Source organism: Leiobunum rupestre, chromosome 3 (assembly GCF_980474605.1).
Source record: "Leiobunum rupestre chromosome 3, qqLeiRupe1.1.hap1, whole genome shotgun sequence".
NCBI classification, from domain to species: domain Eukaryota; kingdom Metazoa; phylum Arthropoda; class Arachnida; order Opiliones; family Sclerosomatidae; genus Leiobunum; species Leiobunum rupestre.
In genome coordinates, this window is record NC_143386.1 from 41,321,614 (window position 1) to 41,340,885 (window position 19,272).

A 19,272-nucleotide genomic window follows, 5' to 3' on the forward strand; every position below is an offset into this window, starting at 1 on the left:
ACTAATATACCGTTATGCAGGGTGCTTTGAATTGCTCTGACTGGGCATTTGTTTCAGAAACTGCAAGAGATAGAGTTGCGAAATTTTCAGGGTATTATTTCTAGTGTGGGATCGCTTTAAATCCTAAATTTCAGAAAAATCGGAAATAATTTCGGGTTGTTGTAAAAAATATATTTTCACCGGTAGGTGCTAGAAAAAACGTTTCGATGAGAAAGTTGTAGAATGCAGTCGAAAATGTTCAAAGAAATTGGTAAAGAACACTGCTGTTTCACGAAGATATGAGTAGATGAAAAATAACTGTGCATAGGGGCCAATAGCCTTCACATTTTTGTACGTAAATGAAAGAAATCACGTTAAAAGATTAAATTCCTTAAAATAAGTACATGTAATTTACCAAAACGCCAATTTAGGCCTACAGTTGACCTAAAAACGTATCAGTAGGCCAACTACGCACAAAGGTCAAGTTTTCAATTAGTATTTAATGTGAAACCTTTTGATTTCAACCATTCTATAACGTTTATTGAGTCTAATCAACATGCCACTAAATTTTTCTCGTAATCTGCGTGGTTTTATGGTCGAGTTATTTTATGGTTCAGCCAATCGTATCGTGCAAAGGGTTAATGAATTGTTCACCGTTCGATATCCAGATAGAAGACCAAGCGACAACACGGTTCTTGGAGCTGTTCGTGACTTTCAGAAAGTTTCAGACTTACGGAAACGTCAATCCCAGATTTCATGGACCAGGTCGTCAAGACATCAACATGGAAGACACCGTTCTAGCCTATTTTGTTACGTATCCTCGAGCGAGCGTCGGAGGTACAAGCGACGATATCGGGTTATCGACGAATTACGTGTGGACCACTCTTCACAATCATAACTTCCATCCGTATGGAGCGACCCTCCACTAAGCTCTTCACGAAGGAGATGTGGAACGTACATTTGATTTCTGCAACTGGTTAATAACCATGTCTGATGAGAACCCATCATTACATTACATCAATCAAATGCTGGTGACCGATGAGTGTTCCTTTGGGAGAGATGGGCCTTTCAACCATCAAAACCCCCACATGTGGTGTGAAAAATCCTCACTGGGGTTTTCCTCACCATCATCAGCAACAACTCCGACTGAATGTTTAGGCGGGTTTTCTCGGGGATCGAGTTATTGGCCCATTTTTCCTCCCAACTCATCTTAATGGACAACGCTACTTGGTGCTTTTGCAGAACGAAATAGCAGACACTTTAGAAGATATTCCGCTGGAAGCTTACAGACAGATGTGGTACCAACATGACGGCGCACCACGCCACGTACCTAGATGTGTAGTGGAGCATCTTAACAACGAGTTCCATCAGCCTTTTGTTGGCAGGAACGGTCACGTTCGATGGCCTGCGAGGTCTCCGGACCTAACTTCGATGGAGTTTTTCTTGTGGGGGTTCATCAAAGCACAAGTTTACGGGACGCCCGTTGAGAATATCGAAGATTTGCGTCACTGAATCATTGCAGCCTTCGAACTTGTCACTCATGATATGATCAGACGCTCGTTTCAAAACATGCTTCATATCGTACCCAAACATGTACCGCGGCAAACCTAGGTATCATAGAATCTCACTTGGAAAATTCTTATGATTATTCGAATAAAATGTTCAATTAAATCTTTCAGACATTTCTTTCATTTACGTACAAAAATGTGAAGGCTATTGGCGCCTATGGAGAGCTTGTTTTTTTTCATCAGCTCATATCTTCGTGAAAGTGTTATTTTACAATGAAACCAATTTATTTGAACATTTTCGGCAGCACTCTACAACATTCTCATCGAAACGTTTTTCCTAACACCTACCGGTGAAAAATATGTTACAAAAACCCAAAATTATTTCCGATTTTTCTGAAATGTAGGATTTAAAGCGATTTCCCAACTCTATATCTTGCAGTTTTTGGAAAAAATGCCCAGTCAGAGCATTTCAAAACAACCTGTATTTATAACCAGTTTAATAGGAATTAAGAAAAAATGTTAAAAAAGACTGAAATAATTTAGACCTGTAACAACAGAAGTCTATAATAATATAATAGCAAACACGAAGGGGGGGGGGGTGTATAATAGAGTTCTGATCAAAGATATTGGCGCCCTTGGCTTTTCCCGTCCGGTGCGCCTTTCGATACCCAGTCCGAGCCTGCCCTTCCTCCCCTTTTTCCCCATGTGATAATGACCGTGGTACCACCTCCCCCTTATCAAATGTGATAATTACCGTAGTACCCCTTCCCCCCTTTTCCCATGTGAGAATTACCGTGGTACCCCCTCCCACTTTTCCCATGTGATAAATACCATGGAATCCCCTCCACCCTTTTCCCCATATTATAATAACCGTGGTAACCCTCCACCATTTTCCCATGTGATAATAAACGTGGGACCCCCTCCCCCTTTGCCCCATGCGATAATTACCGTCTAACCCCCTCCCCTATTTTCCCACCCTCAGCTAGTGGTGTGTTTCGAGGCCCCCTTTGCCCCGTATTCGAACCACCGCAGTAAGGCCCCCTCCCCCCTTTTCCCATGCGAGAATTACCGTGGCACTCTTTACCCCAAAGTCGAACCACCACAGTAAGGCCCCCGACCCTTTTTTAAACGCGATAATTTCCGTGGTACCCTTTACCCCATAGTCGAACCCCCCCCCCCCCAGTAAGGCCTCCTCCCCCTTTTTGCCAGGGGATAATTTCCATGGTACTCTTTTCCCCATAGTAGAACCACCCAAGTAAGGCCCTTCCTCCCCTTTTACCTCATGTGATAATTACCGTGGTACACCCTCCCTCCTTTTCAAATGTGATAATTACCGTAGTACCTCTTCCCCCCTTTTCCCATGTGATAACTACCGTGGTATTGTAATAAAATGTATTGTGATTTATAACAAACTAAACTCTTTCTCACTGAATACTTTTAATCATAAAACTCGGAATCAACAAAACGTCTTTTCTCTTTCAAACCCTAAATATAACTCTCAAATTCAAAACATAAAACACGCGCTCTTTTTTATACGTGGCACATTTTAAAACGCTATAACTATATCTTCCGCGTGCAGCTTCAAATATCCATTATTTCTTACAATTTTGATGATAAGACCTAAACATTATTTTACATATCTCCCCCCTTAAGGATGAAACACGTCCTCGTGTTTAAAACATCACATAGTAATTTATGGAAATGTCGGGTCTTCTTCGTTCTCTTCGTGGATGTTGGGTAGGGGTTCTTTTCTTCGTTCTTCCACAAAGAAACCATCATGGTAATGGGCTATCTGTGGATGTTTATTTGCTTCTGGTACCACGTTCGAGGGTTTTGCGTTGTTTTCAGTTTCAGTTTCTTTTGGTAGCGTAGTTGGTGGTGTAAAACATTTCTTCAATCGATTATGGTGCACAATGAAGGATTTGAAATCGCGATCTCGTACTATTCTGTAGTTAACCAATCCAATCTTCTCTTTAACCGTGTATGGGCCAGTCCATGGCTGTAAAAACTTCGAACTTGTTCCAGGTGGGCAATGTGGGTTGAATAACCAGACGCGATCATTTACATCATAAGGACTGAATTTAACTTTCTTGTCGTACTGTTCTTTTTGATACATTTGTTTCTTTTGAATATTCTCCATAACCTTTTTGTTTATTTTCGTCATTTCTCCTTCGACAAATTCAATATATTCTCGGGCCGAACCAAACGTATTTTCTTTCAAGTTCAAAATCGTATCCTGAGGAAGCTTAGCGTTCCTCCCGGTAGCCAATTTATACGGTGTCTGTCCAGTCGTGCTGTGAACACTACCTCTGATAGACATGAGCGTGTAAGGCAACCAAACATCCCAGTCGTTGTGATTTTCTGATACGTACATAGTAATTTTCTCTTTGAGCGATCGATTCTGCCTTTCACTCAGGCCGTCACTCTGTGGGTGATATGATGAAGTGCGATGCCGTGAAATCCCTAGTTTTCCGCAGAAATCTTGAAATATTTTGGAGTCGAAATTACCACCTTGATCGGTTATAATGACGTTTGGTATTCCCCAATTAGCGACATAAGTCAAAAGGGCTTTTCTAACTGTTTCAGTTTTCTCATCGGGCAAAGCGATAGCCTCTGGCCATTTAGTGAAATAATCGGTTATGGTAAGAATGTATTGGTTCCCCCATTCGGTAAGCGGCAACGGTCCAATGATATCCGTCCCGATCTGCTCAAATGGGCGACCGATGGAAATATTTATTAAAGGCGCGACGTCGTAGCAATGAGGTGGTTTCGTTCTTGCGCACGGAATACATTCCCGACAATAAGTAGTTACGTCTTCGGACATAAGAGGCCACCAATATTTTTGTTGTAACGCTTTCAAGGTTTTCTCAGTGCCGCGATGTCCGGAAGTTGGTTCATCGTGGTAGTAGTGTAAAAATTCTGGGATCATAAACATAGGGACTACAACCTGAGGATTGGTCGAATTCTGTTTTTTACGATATAAAAGTTCATCTTCCACAAATAAATCCATCGAGTTTTTCCACAATGATCGGAATCTTTCGTTTCCTTCTCCACTTAATTCCCGCGACGTTGGTCTGGCTTGAGTAGCCAAAACGCTCATTATTTTTTTAATCGATTCGTCACGTTGTTGTAAGCCCGCGAATTCACGCGTGGTGTACTTAGGCCCGTAATCAAATACGGCGTTTGTAACGTGGTGAGTGGTAACTATATCGGAGTCGTGATTTGGCTATTGCGCTCGTCGTGACAAACCATCAACATTTCCATGTTTCTTTCCGCATCGATATTGAATTTCATAGTCATACTCCTCAAGTTTCAGTATCCATCTGGCGAATTTCCCTCGGGGTTCTTTCATACTTCGCAACCAAACCAACGGATTGTGGTCGCTGATAATAACGAAGTGTCTGCCAAATAGATAAGGCTGAAATTTTTCCACCGCGTCAATTACGGCTAACATTTCTCGCTCGGCCGTCGAATAGTTCCTTTCACTCTTATGTAAGGTTCGACTATCATAACAAATGACGGTCTCCCGACCATTTTGAACCTGTGAGAGAATCGATCCAATTCCCGTACTCGAAGCGTCCGTTTCAACCCTGAATTCTTCCTTGAAATCTGGATATCCCAAAATAGGCTTCGATGTTAGACAGGTTTTTAAGGTATTAAAAGCCTGATCGCACGATGCTGTCCATTCGAATTGAGTTTTCGGCTTCATGAGCACGTGCAGTGGTGTAGCAATGCTCGCAAAATTTCGAACAAAACGTCTGTAATATGATGCGAGTCCCAAAAATGATTGAACTTCAGTCGTTGTACGAGGTACTGGCCAATCAATAACTTTTTGAATATTCTTGTTGTTGGGTTTGATTCCGTCAGCTGACACTATGTGACCGAGATATTGCAATTCATCTTGGCAGAAATTGCATTTTTGAAGATTCATTTTAAGTCCAGCACTTCGGATTCGAACAAACACTTGCTCCAGTCTCGATAAATGTTCGGAAAAATTGGACGAAAACACTATAATATCGTCCAAATAGATAAGACAGCTTTCCCACTGAAGACCGCGTAAAACACAATCCATAAGTCTTTGAAAAGTAGACGGTGCGTTGGTTAGTCCAAACGGCATTTTATTAAACTCGAACAAACCTTGTTGAGTTATAAATCCAGTCTTTTCCTTATCCTCGGGGTGAACTTCAATTTGCCAATAGCCTGAGGCCAAGTCAAGTGTGGAAATCAACTTTGCCCCTGACAAATAGTCCAATGTTTCATTAATCCTTGGTAAAGGATAGGCGTCTTTCTTAGTGACGTCATTTAAGGCCCGATAGTCAACACAAAATCTCCATGTGTCATTTTTCTTTTTGACCAAAACAATCGGAGCGGCCCAAGGACTTGAACTTGGAGATATAACCTCACTTTTCAACATTTGTTTTATTTGTTCATCAACGATCTCTTTCTGCGAATTTGGGATTCGATAAGGTATCTTCTTAATTGGAGGAGCTTCTCTAGTATTAATACGATGTTGGACGTCTTGAACTAGTCCTAAATCAAATCCGTATTCTTCAAAAGAAAATTTTGCAAAGTGTTTTTATCGGTTGTTGGAAGCGAACAGTTATTCAGGGTAAATTTGTTCAATAAATACGTATTTTTCGAGTCCTCACGTGATCTCGTTGCTTGATTTCCTCCAATTTCTTCCACCTCGTGAAGAGTACCGATAACGCAATCGCGAAATAGGGTTGTTGGTGAATTCCCAGTGTTTAATATTCGGACGTAGAGCGCGTCTCCATTAGTATTGACCAGTGTTCGTCCAAGTGCTACAGCGTTCGAGTGACGAAACCCTTCTGTGGGTTCAATAAGACCCATTTTCTTACGAAGTGCACTCGTCTGTAGACCATTCTCAATTTTACCACGTATAATCAATTCGTGTCGAGCTGGAATTTCGACGGTTTCAGCCAGAGTAACGCGGCAAACTACACAGAAAAAAAGGTGTTTAGGTTTTTAGCATCTAAACATGTTTGAAAGCTAAACATGGGTAAGAGTTGGTGTTGTTTCCTTAAACACATCTGTTTAAATAAAACGAGTTTTTCAAACAATCTTCCAAGATCTTTCCGGTAGTGTTCCAAACCGGAACAGCTGGTAAGAGGTCATGTTTAGAAATTAAACTTAGTGGTTTTTAAACATAATGCTAAACACTGATGTTTACTAAGTGTATATTGCGTTACGAGTTTAATGTATATTTCGCGTTGTCTATATATTTCGTTTAATTTCGTTTTCTATTTTTCTAAAAAAAATAATATTCGTTTATCACCGATATATTAATAGAGTTAACTACAATATGGACCGGATTCCTATATCATCTCATAATTTTAAGTTATTGGTTATTAAGACTAATTAAATAACACTAATGTATATAAATCAATAATTGAAAATGAACTACTAAAAATTAATAAAATAACACTACTTTTGATGTGATTTAAGGTCGTATTAACACAAATATAATTTAAATTAATAGCGCTAAAATATAATCAGGCAGTTAAAGAAATGAAATCGACAGTATAGGCAGTAGGTTTCATTATTTCGTAGCCAATTAATATTAATGTTATTGTAGATCGTAATTAAAACACTCAAATATAGGGCTACTCAAAGAGTGGCGTATACGGCAAATTAACACATGTCTTAAACCACAACACCCGATAATACAATCGTTGACTAATCCATCCGCAATATGGACAGCCCAACGTTGCTTGACTGATGCGAATTCATAATCTACTTACGTTACACCAAGAACACGAATAACTTCCCCGGTAATTGAATAAATTAAAGGTTGCTTGCCTTCTAATTTACCCTGGTCAAAGGAAACAAGATCACGAGCCAAAGACGATCGAATGATACTAATAGACGATCCGCTGTCGACGAGAGCATTCAATTGAACTCCATTTATTTTTATAGCAACATAATAGGTCACTCCATCTTGTCCTTTAATTTGACTAGTTTGGTTTCTACGATTAGTTTGAACATTTCCATTTTGACCCAAATATTGATCTGTCCGGCGTTGAAATTGATGGTGGTCTTCCCGGTGTCGATTCTCGTCGGCTTGACGTTTATAACAATCTCGTTGCAGATGACCCTTTCTTACTTATCGAAACCGTGTGTGGTCAGAATTAATTAATAAGTGTGGCATTTTCTTATCGAAGCCGTGTATGGTCAGAAGTAATAAATAAGTGTGGCACTTTCTTATCGAAACCGTGTATGGTCAGAAGTACTAAATAAGTGTGGCACGAAATAGTATTATCGCCTTCTTGGCGAACTTGTTAAACTTAGAGCCACGCGTAAGAAATCTCCGCCGCGATCGAGCTCTTAGTACCGTAGCCAAGGCTTATTCGCAATTTTATCGTTTTAAAACTTAAAATAACACTTATCTTTGCAAAATGATTAATCAGAACCTAAAACTGGCTATTATAAATAATTATATAAGAAGGTATTTATTTTTCAAATTTGAGATTTAGACGCGTTTTGTGTGGCATTTATCAACCCGAGCTTGGCTGCTCTACCAAGTAAGATAATATTTTAGATGTAGAAATTTTTAAAAAGAGGATGTCACTACTACCCTATCGTCGTACGATAATTTTCTTCTCGCATGGACAATGCCGTAAACATGGGGCTCTATGCTAGACCTTTACTTATGGGGACCTTATGATAGGCTTATGGCAATAATAACGCAGTACACAAATGGAGTGAAAATATTTGAACAATGTTAGGTAAATCATCTAATTGGGCGACATCTTCGCAAACCAGGCCCAATTTAGATTGATACCAGTTGTCACGCTCCTCGTGCGTTATTATTGCTCCTAGTTTCTTGACTAACTTCCGCAAAGCAAAGACTATCACATGAAGCTGTATAATAGCTCTATAGTCTTTGCGCAGCCCCTAGAGATTTGTTTCTCCTATACAACAGATGTTCCCGTGAAATTAAACATTTCTACAGGAGTTTTCATCTATTTTTGGTATTCGTACGCCAATTATTTACATATTTCATCTCGTCGTACGCGCCAAGCCCATGGCTGTTACAAAACGAAACCCTCCCAGAATCTGCGTTTGACCTTTATACATAACTGTTGCAAGTGTTGGTGGGATGATTCGTGTGGGGGATGACCGCAGGGCCGGCGCTAGGATTTTTGGGCCCCAGGTAAGTGCTCTTAAGCCCCTGCCCCCCCCAAAATGTTTTACTCCAAAATTTGTTTTTTTTGGAAATAGTCAGAAACTTTTAGTTAAGCACCCGTTCCGGCGGGCCCCTTTCGCAGGCCTGGGCCCGGGGTACTTTTGCGCCACTTACCCCCCTAACGCCGGCCCTGGATGACAATGTACTCCGACTTTGAAGACGACCCCTCCACCTATCTTTAGCATTATGGAAGATACCCTCCAACGGCTATTCTCCGGAGATTATGGATATTAATGAACAGATTTTGCGTTAAAAGAGCGTAAATACTATCAGAGATGACAATCATACCAGACATTTGGAAATATTGAGAAGTTTATTTTTAACATTACTTGACCCAGAAGTCTACCTTTTGTTACGGGTCTCCTTTTTTTTGTATAAAGGATCCGATTTGTCGGTAACCTCGAAAACTTCACTTTCCTCGGAATGCGTGGATTTTGCTATCGCATAAGAACCGCGAAAGGCGCATTTATACAAAATAAATTCGGCAAATATGGTTCTGCTTATTTTACAGAGGGAAAGGCCTTGGATTAATAATAGTAGTTCCTATCGGGATATATCACTTGAAATAAAACCTGACCAACTTAATGGCTTTTGCGACAGCAGCGCCGCGGAGAATTTCCGAAACTCCCGTAACACGTAGCCTTCAACAAGACAGAACCCGTAACAAACACTTAGCAAATGCACGCGGAACTATAGAGTGATATATCCAGGTAGGAACTACTATTATTTATCCAAGGAAAGGTTATTCGTTCTTTTTATCTATAAGATAATTTACCCCCTGCATGGTTACTTGCGTTGCCCTTTAATAAATTCAGATAATTTGGAGTTCGCAAAGTTCGTATGTGATTTAGGTTTGTCCAAAAGTTGTTTCTTGATAGTTTAGTATGATCAAAGATAATATAAAAAGCCGTGTACCCTAGATTCGAAATAACAGCCTCACGCGTAGTCAATAGGCGCTTAAATAAATCATCCTCCCAGGAAATCGCCAAGAAGTAATATTTCCGAGAGCCAGGACCCGCAAGTCACTGTTTATATAGTGCTTGTGGAAATAATGGAAACTTTTCACCAGGCCTGTAAACAGAACGTCGAGTCAAAAGCATAGAAATCTTATACTCCTACCTAGAATGCTCCGGTCTACGGGAGAACCAGTCCTGATGCCAGGACATTTTGTAGCAACGACTAGTGATTATATAGTCTTTGCTTAAGCTTCAGCCAATCAGCGGCCAATCATTCAATTCAGGGCTGATACTGGGTTACTTTTTTAACTAAAAGTTACTTTTTTTAAATCGGTTACTAAAAGTTACTATTTGTCTAATTTGTTTACTAAAAGTTACTTTTTTGAAATTTGTTAGGTTATCTCTACGAAAAAATATTTTACCATATTTAATTGTATCATATTTAATTTTAGTACTGCCCATAGAAATCAAAAATGCCGTCTTGTAACAAAATCCTTTATTCGTAACGAAGGGAAACGTGTTTAGCTACAAAACTAGCGGGAGAGGCCGCCACCGGCCAATAGGCGCTTAAATAAAACATCTTCCCAAAAATTGCCAAGAAGTAATATTTCCGACAGCCAGGACTCAAAAGTTATTATTTATATAGTGCTTGATGAAATATTAGAAAGCTGGAAACTTTCTCGAACGTAACATCGGTTTTTTGCTAAGCCTTAACATGCCAAAAAAATTACCTGGTTAAAAGGAAACACTTGTTGCATACCGTAGTGCAAAAGAAATACGTTTAGTTCTAAAGGAATTAGTTTTCATCTTTTTCCGAAAGATAATTTCATACGAAATGAATTAACTCTGCCTCCATGAGAAGCCTTAAAATTGACCGGTAATATAAAAATATTACATATAATTTTAATTATTTATACCATAAGAGGATGATAATAATAATAATATTATCTTCTTATACTTAGTTTTAGTAACATTATATATTTTACCTTAAAATATATTATCGAAAACTAACATTAGTATGTTCCTTATACACGTGAGCCGACGCGTTTCTTATCTGACGCAAAATTCTCATGAGGGCAAAAACGCGTCTCCAATTGGCTTAAATACGACTTTTTGGCTAGCGATTCTAACCGTTTAACCGACCGACCGGAAATAGCTCCTTCCCAGATGAATTTGGAGAGGGGAGTGGAAACCGAGTATCTTTTATTGAAGCGTCCATTCCCTAGAAATGAAACGGCCGCTCCCTAAGCCAACTTATGTCTACTCCTATTTTGGCAGCCACATTTTTTTCTTGTCTTAAAAATCGTCTGCTTAATTTATCACAAACCTCGTGTGGTGGGTTTTTAAGTTATTTCTTAGTTACTTTTAGGTTACTTTTTGGCTAGGAGGATGAAAGTTAACCTGGAGTGGTATTTACCATACCTATAGCACGGGGCCGTTGTTCGTATGTGTGGAACCGAAATCCGCTAGAGGCGCTCCGTGTCCACCTTGGTTCATACGATTGTAACGACTTCTAGCCGCAGCCCTAATTAGTAAAAATTAAAAAAATACCTTTTTTTATATCACGAAATATGCTTAGCTTGGTGAGGTGGGCTTAACAAATCTTTCAACATTTAACGTATATCGTTAATAATGGTTAAGTAATGGAAATTAGTTGACTTTCAGCTTTCCTATTTCCAACTTTCCTTTTTTTAGTACTTGTATTTTTCTTATTTCCTAAATGTTTTATAATGCAAGTTGAAGTTATATTTTACTAGGCCTTGGTGACATGGCCAAAATATTAAGCATACAAAATAAATCAAATTATTCTTACCCGCGTCTTTTTTATTAGATGCACAACTATAACTGTGCTCATTCAAAATTGCTGATATAATATTCATTTTATCTTTCAAAATCTTTCTAATTATCTATAACTATAGAAATACACGACGTTCGTCTTCAAAACCCTGCTTAGGACCTGCTTAGCTTATTTCAAGGTCACAGTTCAGATTTTGCCGTTCAGAGATGGCAGCACATTACGATGAACCGGGCCTAAGCCAAGAGGCAGGTGCAGTACATCGTGCGCGCAAATTACCACTCCAGGTTCACTTTCATCCTCCTAGTTTTTGGTTACTATTTTTGAAGAGGTTAGTTACTATTTCCACTAAAGTTAGTTATGAATTTGAGTATCAGCTCTGATTCATGGATTACGGCAAGCCGCTATAGCGCCATAACATGGCTTTAAAAGTCGCTTGATGACTCAGGCCTATGGTGGTGCCTTGGGTATTAGCCTAGCTGATTATTATTATTATTATTATTTTTAAAAATAGCGAGCGAAAAATAGTAAAAGCTTAGACGTTTCTTACAGAATCAATCCGATCCAAGCTCGCAGAATTCCCATAGGTTTTTGCTGGAATTTGTTCACATGAATCACTTCAACGTTTTTGGATTTATTTTATTTTTAGTTTTGTTTTCATATTTACTTATTTAAATGCCATTGTGAGGAAGATAAATAAGATTTCTTTTTAGGTTCGCTTTGAAAATATTTAAGCCTAGGCCTGACAAAGGCTTAACTTTTAAAATAGCAGGCAATCTCAATAGCAGTTTTAAATTCAACATTCCACTGTTAAACAACATAAGAGGTAGTTCTCAACGAATACCGATATTTACAATGCTAAATAAAGTGTTTAAAAAAACGGATATTGCAGTAATTATAGTCCTGAGTTGTTATTCCACTAGGCTCACTGAACTTCCTGAAGTAACTTTTACCAAATCACCAATTTGAATAGCCCGCCGTTTGTTAACATTTCAAATTGTCCCGAGGCTTAAGAAAACCCAAACATTTACCTGTACAACGACCCATTATCGTCCACCGTAAATCGTTTTCTACATGTGGAAATGAAGCATCGAGGACCCCTGTAGCACATGAAGTCGTTTTAGGGTCGGGGTACGGTCGAAAAGTCGCTTTATAGTCGACGACCAAATGCCGACCTAAAAACGTCCGAACTTTTTTCGACACTAAAACCGTAAATCCTTTTTAGGGACTATTTATGGTCGGTATGCCGACCATTATCCGACTTAAAATTGACCTTACATTAGCACAAAGAGTCGATTTAAGGTCGTGCTTTGCCATTAATCGCTCAAAACTATGAAAGTTTGACGATTTAATAAAACAAATTGAAATATTTTTAAAATAACTTCCTTTCTGTATTATATTTTTTCGAAAAAGATTATATATTCAATCTGAGAATGTTTCCTTATTAAAAATCTCTCAGCTCAAGTAGGTTACATTCGTATAGCTAAATATGTTAGGCTAAGATATTATTAATGAAGATTTTTTCGTTACTTTTACTAAGCCCCAAGAAATTCTAGAACTCTGTACTCTAGATTCAAGAGCTTTCCGATTGACGGAAATAAACTCATTGTTTCACTCCCGTTCATGGGACTTGACTAACTGCATACATGTATATAGCTATATTTACGGTTTTATGTGGTCATTTTCAGTCACTTAAAATATCAAAAAGTAAGTCGTTTCGACGTAATAATACAGTACATGCTAAGTCGGGATAACGTCGTTTCTTAGTCGGTTCTTAGGTCTATTAAAAGGCGGTAAAGAGTCGACGTTTTGTAGTCGGCCGACCCTTTTACCCCTAGGACATTTCGACCTTTTGCCGACGTCGGCCCGACTCTAATTTGCTACAGAGGGAGCTTTAACAACAAACAACGCAATAGTTATCCAAAACGTTTGCATATAAGAGAAAAATCTTTACGAGTAAAGAAACAGTCTATCATGTTTAAAAACTACATTAAACTCGATTGACGTGGGCCAATCAAATGCTGGTTCTTAAGGTGACGTAATCAAAATCGAATTATTATTTTCAGTAACTCAAACTAGATGGCAACGAGTCGTTGCCGTAGTCACTCTTTGAATCGTGATTGGCTGATAATGACGAAACCTCCGAAAATGTAATTGGCCCATTTTGTATTTATACGGAATCATTCTATTGTATAAGATTTCTATGGTCAAAAGATACCTGGTTAAAAGGGAACGCCATGGGGAACACTTGTTGCTACCGTCTAGGAGCAACAAAGACAAGGAGAATGCAGTTAGCCTTTAAACACGCTAACGCAGTGTTCTGTACAAATTTCATTGGACGAGCCTTTACGCTGCTCGTTTTACGGGCGGGGGAAGACAATTTTCCCCTTCCGACGTCTAGCCAATGAAAATTGTACACCAGAAAATGCATGACTTTTGACGGGTTGCGTTCTCCTTGTTTGTTGCTCCTAGCTGCTGCAGGTCCTGGATCTCGGAAATATTACTTCTTGGCGATTTCTTGGGAGGATGACTTAATTCAGATTTTTAATACTTAAATTTAAGGTCTACTTTGTATCTTTAATTTAGCTTTAGAACTCATTTTAAAGTATTTTAGGTATACCAAATGTCATCTAGTGTCAGATTATTGTAAGGGATTCAAAAATTCGTAACACCAAACAAATATAAACACAAACAAATACTTCAACAAACAAATACATGAAATGGGGATATTTGAGATTTATTGGAAAATATGCGCAGTGAGAAAATAAAGAAAACACGTAAGACACTGTACCTTTAGGGCCTTTAAGTGAGTGATAAAAAATTGAGTGTTATATTTTATTCCATTTCTGGGTCGCATGGATAATGATTTATGAAGATAACTTTTATGGGTAATCCTTGGAAAACCACACAAATATAAAAATTAAAACCAAGTATTTCCGGGATATCGCCGACAGGGGTAACATTACTTTTATAGTAAACTACGAAATGCTTGGGAGTTGTTTTATGGTAGTTTGTGTGGTTTGGACTAGCCACGACCCGAGGAAGGGAGATTGGAGCAGTTTTAAGTTTAACATTTTCCCCACTTAATTTATTTAGAGGGCTGTAGCAATTTCACTGTGAGGATTAGCAGCCCCGTGGACGTAATAACCAACGCTACTAAATTAAATGTAATGCGAAATTTTTTAATTGTTGGATTTTTGTCCACCCTCAGCTGCAGTTTCGTTGTGATTCCACAATGGTATTGGAAACATTGGTGTCCGTCTCCCACGGTTTGTTGGTCGGCCCAAGTAATTGTCCTCGAAATAGTCTAAAACAGATTGAATAGAACTGTCAATTAGTAACTGTATCTTGTCGAAGGCTTCTTCTATGCGATTTTCCGGTACTATAGCTAAAGCTGGAATTAACGCTAGCTGTTCAGCTATAAGTACGTCATTGGTATAACTCTCTTGAAGTCCTTGAGAAACCCCCCTTTGGCAAACTTTCCAAACGCTATATATGGTCAAAAAGGAAGGTAGAGGGGAGAGACCCTCCCAAATTCTGGGAATTCCGAGATTCAAGAAACGAGCCGGTCCGGGGCAGCTAGCCGCCTCCCACTAGGGGAGAGAGTACCAGTGACCAAGATTTCCAACACTCGCCTCTAAACCGTGGAAAAACCCAAGTTTCTACTTCTTGGAAAGGCTTACTATGGCGAAAAGGCCGATCGTCCAAATTACACATACATATACAGGCAATATAGTAAATATACGACAAATTCCAAATACAAAATATAGAAACATTAATTATACAGCACATTTTCATAAAAATCACAAATACAATGACAATTTCGACAATCAAACAATAACAGATACACTTAGTATTCAAATGTACAGAAATCAAATTAATTAATTAAAATAAGCCCAAAATCGCTGATTATCGAAATCCAAAATTCAACAGGCGCCGCGAATATCTCCAAACCTGTTTTAGGTACGAATTTTAAATTTTCAAGTCGCATAGAATGGGTAGGGGGAATACGTGCTATGAAAATATCGATGACCTTGAACCATGCCTTCAAGGTCATTCAAAGATTATCTCGAAATCTGTAAGAATTACGAAGATGTTTTCAATTAGAAAAGTGTTCCTCGTCACGTTTTAGGTCTATATAGCTCTGATACGATCGGATTTGGCCAACAGAAAGTCCAGAAAGTTTAGACCAAAATGAAATCAAGCAGGTCATGCATTAGAGGCAAGGATCAAGATGTGTTTGAACTACTCATTTTGAGGAAATCGAATGACCATCAACTCGTGTTTCAGGGTGATTATGGCTTTTTTGCTTTTGATTTAAACGCAATTTTATTGATCAATTTGCATTTTTGGCCTAAAAATTCTCGACTTTCTGTTGGCCAAAACCGATATCAAAGCTATGTAGAACTAACACGTGACGAGGAAAACTTTTCTAATTGAAACCATCTTCATAACTCTTACGGTTTTCGATGACCTTGAAGACCTTTTCACATTGTGAGAAATTCAGAAAATTGTCATGGAGACTCTTCGAAATTTATGAAAAATAAAACTTTTCTAGTTTAAGACCATTCTTTTTGGTCGACTTCGACTACGGAGTGACGTAGACAAGAGCGATTTTCGAATAGCACATCGTAATTATTTTTCCACTTTTTAATTTTGTATATAATCTCTTAACGTTTATAGAGTTTATTCTGGATGAACTTTGGGTACATTTTTTTGTTATGATGTTTCGTAAAAACATTAATTCTAAATTTATTTTAATGTCTGTCCCTTCTTAGCCGTAACATTTACAAGAATAAACACTGTTTTTTCAGTTCGTAGAACTGGTTTTCGTATAATAATAATTATTATTATCATGCCATAGGAGTGCACTGATAGAGTAGCTTCGCTCGCTACGCACCAATAAGTAGCATTAAAAAGACGAATCTTTCTACGTATTTCGCTGAACGCTAAAAATGTCGCTGGTAGTTTCTATCAAGTTTAAATTCTTCTATAGTTGGGTAAAGTAGGATACGCGATAAAGAAAAAACGTGTTTGGACGTTTTTATTATTATTTATTTATAAAATATTTTGGCAAAACTTGTAACTGCGATATTAACTGTTTTTTGGGAAGAAATATTACAGAGATTCAATTAAGTCCACACAAAAGTGCAGACTCCAGGCTTAGACATATGTGAAGGTGATAAAATAATTACTACATTAAAGGGGAACGGCTAAGCTTTTCCAAATATCGCCTTATTTGCATATCGAAAGGTCAACAAGACGTTTAATATACTTACACGTACCTTATTTTGTCTTGAAAAAATAGTTTTAGGCCTAAAAAGTTGAAACGCAAAATAACGCCAGCGCCAGCAGCACCTTAGCGAGCGATTTGCGCACTATCCTAACTTTTAAAATCGCGCAATTTAGGCTTAGGTCTCGTAAAACTGCACGAACCGCGCGTGCAAAACAAATCTTTCACGACTTCAGCCACGCGCGCTTGTATGTTTTTTTTTGTCTCACCGATTTATCACCAGGTGTCGCAGCGGACGCGCGCTTTTCAGTTTCCCGAAATTTCTTTATTTTATTAAAAATTAACCACTTAATATTTTTTATGCGGCTTCGCCATAAATTTTAGTTTTTAACGGGCTATAGGGCTATCTAACTGGTTAAAGCTTGACCCTTACTCTTTAAAGCCTTACATGTAGGCTCTTTCCATGAGCGCACCCAGAGCGACCTTTCGGTGTCGACGCATCTGAACGGTCATGAAAATTACGCGACGCGATATCGCCGCCTGTTTCCATTGTCGAATCGAACCCCCACTGATGAGTAGATCGCTCCATTTGTAGTGCTACTAATTGGCACTTTGAAGCATTTATCCTAATATCTTCTTTCTAGCCCAATGCGGTGGATTAAGTCAAACTCGACTTTCACCCAAACTAATTTAACTTACGCTTACGCCCCAAATTTATACGTTCATATAAATGTAAATTTGACGGTGAAATTAGTGAAGCAGTTTGGATATATAATTCAGATTGTACCTGATCATGTGAGAAAAAGATAACGGGTTGATATGTTCAGATATAAATTAGAAGCACTAGATTTACCAGTGGTTTTTAATTCGGAAATTGGCTAAGAGGCACACCGAGTATAGAAGGAATAAGGAGAGAAACACCCAAAATGTAGTGAGAACGATGCGATGACCGTTTCCAAGAAACAAAAAGGAGCGATATTTTCTCCCCGGAACACCTCTTTTGTCGTGCCAAGAAGGTCGACCACTTTTATCGCACTAACCCGTTTCCATGACCGTTCAGATGCGTCGACACCGAAAGGTCGATCTGGGTGCGCTCATGGAAAGAGCCTCATGATCAGCATACGACCACAATCAGATCAGAATCTAAACGAATACGAAGAGATAGCCCAAAATATTAGGTACTAGTATGGAAAAAGAATACGGTGATTTAAAAAAGTTTCGGATAAATCTTCAGAAAAAAATTGCTAAAGGGAGCGGAAACCTTTAAACGGAATACGCTAAATGTTGCATTAGATAATTTGATTATGGATTTAAACATAAGGGGCAATGTCTGTGGGGAATATAGAAAAAGATTCAAATTGTAAATGGATTTGCAAAATTCAAATATGGAAAAAATTGACTTGGAAAGTACACGCAATGTTGTTGATTATTATTCGGATGACATAGACGTACATTTAGTCAATGAATGCGAACCTCATACGACTCATGCGATGATACATTTAAGCTTATTTATGAAAAAAAATCTTTTTGATGTTTTCCGAATTATTGTACAATGTTAAAAAATGTTTGGCATTGCCAACGATGTCCTATATTGAAAACAAATTTAGAACAACAATGACTAATGAAAGATTAAATTATTTTTCAATTCTGTCCATAAACAGTGATTTAACCATTGAGTTGGGAATAAATAGAGGTACCACTAAATCTGGCTGGCGCGGGACCAATTTCGTTCAATAAGGAGAATTTATCAACTGTATCGTTCTACCGTGGCGGTATCTGTCTCTAGTGGTGGCAACTATATAGCAATTGAATTTTTTCGCGAATCTGATGCGAAATTGAAATGTATGATTACTCGTAACAAACAAACCTTTGAAGATTTTTAAAAATAATTTGATTCTGTCAACACTATCCTTTTTAACCCAAGTTACGTTGAGTTAGCTAATAATTATTTATTTTTAGCCATATAACTTTACAAAATATAGATGGCGCTACCGCCTAATTATAAAGATGAATTTCGTACAGTCTTATCAGAACAGGTCCCGCGTAACCATGACAACTGAAATCGTAATTGTAATTCTAGCAGTATTATTCCCAATTCAATGGATTTAACTGGAGGTGTCCCCTTGAATTTCGGTTTTAAGTAAACTTGATTTTAAGCATGGCCCAAAATCATTTAAGTTTTTAATTTACCAACATTCACAAAAACCATTTTAAACCAAATATTGTACATATTAGTGCCTAATTAAAAAAGATAATTAAAAGTTAGTATACATTTATATTGAGAGAGTTATCTAAGGTGGTCTTAGATAGAATGCTACGTACTCAGAAACATAAATACGTACTTGATATAATCTAATGGTAATGCTTTATTGGTTGTTACATCAAAAAGGGTTTTACATGCACAAAAGCAATTATTCTTAGCACAAGTGTAAAATATATATATACACGTACATAAATATTGTTTTACGAATCACTTCATAAAAGTGCACATGTAGTTCACTTTGGGGTCATTCCATGACAAAACGCCTGCCACAGAACACCCGACCCCTTTCGATTTTGCCCAAATTTTGTATACAGGGTTTTTTGGGCACAGG